Below are 2289 nucleotides of genomic sequence, written 5' to 3' on the forward strand. Positions count from 1 at the left end.
CCAATCACTAGGGTCTGCTTACAACTGTTCCTCCTCCTTTGTATTTCCATACTTGATAGTTCTACCTAGGTTTCCCTTTCTGTTAGTCTGCGTGTGTTCTGTTGTGCATAGGGTTTTCAGAGGCCTGCTATTTCAGAAGTGGGTGGCTTACTCACCACTCAAATTTAAATTATAGCTAGTGTAGTATAAAGAACATGGAATCATAAAGATGCAAGCTCTAGCTTTGCTATGAATGTACTTTGAATAAATCTTTTTTTCTCCTTAAGCCTTAAGTTTCTCCATCTCTGAGATGAAGAGTCAGCCTTAATTATCTGTTTCCTTTCAAGACTGAGATTCCCATGAAGGGTTCTCAGCAGCCAGGAAATATACTTAACATGGTTATAAGGTATGCTTTTCTCTACTTATTCTATAGGTTCAGGAGATCCAGAGGATAGTACACATTGTTATGTTGTTGTTATGTGCTGTTGAGTTGTGTACAATTCACAGCGACCCTATGAACAACTGATCTGAATCTAGTCCTATTCTGTGCCATCCTTATCATCCCAAATACATTTGAGTCCATTGCCACAAACACTGTATCAATCCATCTCATTGAGAGTCTTCCTTTTCTTCACTGATACTCCACACACATATGATGTTCCTTTCCAAAGTATAGCATCTCCTAAAAATATGTTCAAAATATGTGAGATGAAGCTTCACCATCTTTACCTTTAAGGAGAAATCTAGTTGCATTTCTCAGAGCATGTCTGTTTATTTGCCAGTCCATGAGATATCTAGCACTATTTTCCACCACCACAACTCAAATGCATCAATTCTTCTCCTCTTATCCTTATTAATTGTGCAGCTCTTTGATATATTGGAGGTATATTAGGCGATTGGAAAGATTGTGGCTTAAATTAGGGACAGATTAGCCTTTAGACTTACATCATTGCTTTTCAAGATTTTGGAAGGATCCTTAACAGCAGACATTTCCATCTCCTGATCTCCTGACTTCTGGCACAAAGGTATTGACTGTAGATCCAAGTAAGATGAAATTGCTGACAATTTCAATCTTTTCTCTATCAATCATGATGTTACCTATTGGCCTAGTAGTGAGGATTTTCTTTTCTTGATATTGAGATGTAATCCAAATTGAAGTCTGCAGTTGAAGATTCTTGCAGTAAACTCTTCATGTCTTCTTCACTTTCAGCAAGCAAGGTTGTATCATATGTATAATACAGATTGTGATGAGTCTTCCTCCAATCCTAATTCCATACTAACACAAATAGACATTCCTCTGGCATTCTTTTATTTCAGCCAAGATTTATCTGATATTAACAATGGTGTCACGACCATTTTTAACCAGTCTTTTAAAATCCTATGAACAATTCAGAGGAACACAGTTAGACATAGTACTAGAGGTATTAAAGTTCCTTAGAGTGGAAGATATTAAAAAATTAGGAGAAACAGCTGAAAAGATTAATTAAAAATGGAAAATTTGAATGTACAATGACAAATATAGGATAATTGGAAGTTGTAAAAAATGAAATGGAATGTATAGAGATCGACATTCGAGGCATTAGTGATCTGAGATGGACTGGCATTGACCACTTTGAATCAGACAATCATATGATCTACTATGCTGGGAATGAACATTTGAGTAAGAATGGCAATACATTTGTAGTAAAAAACCCACAATTTCAAGATCTATTCTGAAGTACAATGCTGTGAGTGATATAGAATTCTATCCATATACATAGAAGAAAGACTTGTTAATAGAACAGTTATTCAAATATATGCCCCAACACTTAAAGCCAAAGATGAGGAAATGGAGGAATTCTATCAACTTTTGCAATCTTAAAGTGATCAAACATGTAATCAAGATGCATTAATTATAATTGGTGATTGGAATGCAAAAGTTGGAAACAAAAAAGGCTTGCAACTCATAGCTACCCTATGTACAACAACTCTAAACCCTACTCTATCCTGTGCCAATCGCACTGCCACTGACACACCCATCCTGATCACCCCAGTCACTGAATCCACCTCCTGCGCTATCACTCCACCCTCCCAAGCATGATGTCCCTCTCCAAGGGCTGGTCCCTCCTTACAACATGATTCAAAGATGAAGCCCCAGAATCCTTGCCTCTCCAGGGTAAATCTGTTTGTTTTCTTAGCAGTCCATGGTACACTCAATACTCTTCTTCAGCACCACTGCTCAAAGGCATCAATTCTCCTTCTATCCTCCCTAGTCATTGTCCAACTCTCTGATGCATAACAAGTGATTGCAAAGACCATGGCCTGTATCAG

This window comes from Elephantulus edwardii, unplaced genomic scaffold, assembly GCF_000299155.1.
Source record: "Elephantulus edwardii isolate Elephantulus edwardi_28Jun2011 unplaced genomic scaffold, EleEdw1.0 scaffold00178, whole genome shotgun sequence".
In the NCBI taxonomy this organism is placed as follows: Eukaryota; Metazoa; Chordata; class Mammalia; order Macroscelidea; family Macroscelididae; genus Elephantulus; species Elephantulus edwardii.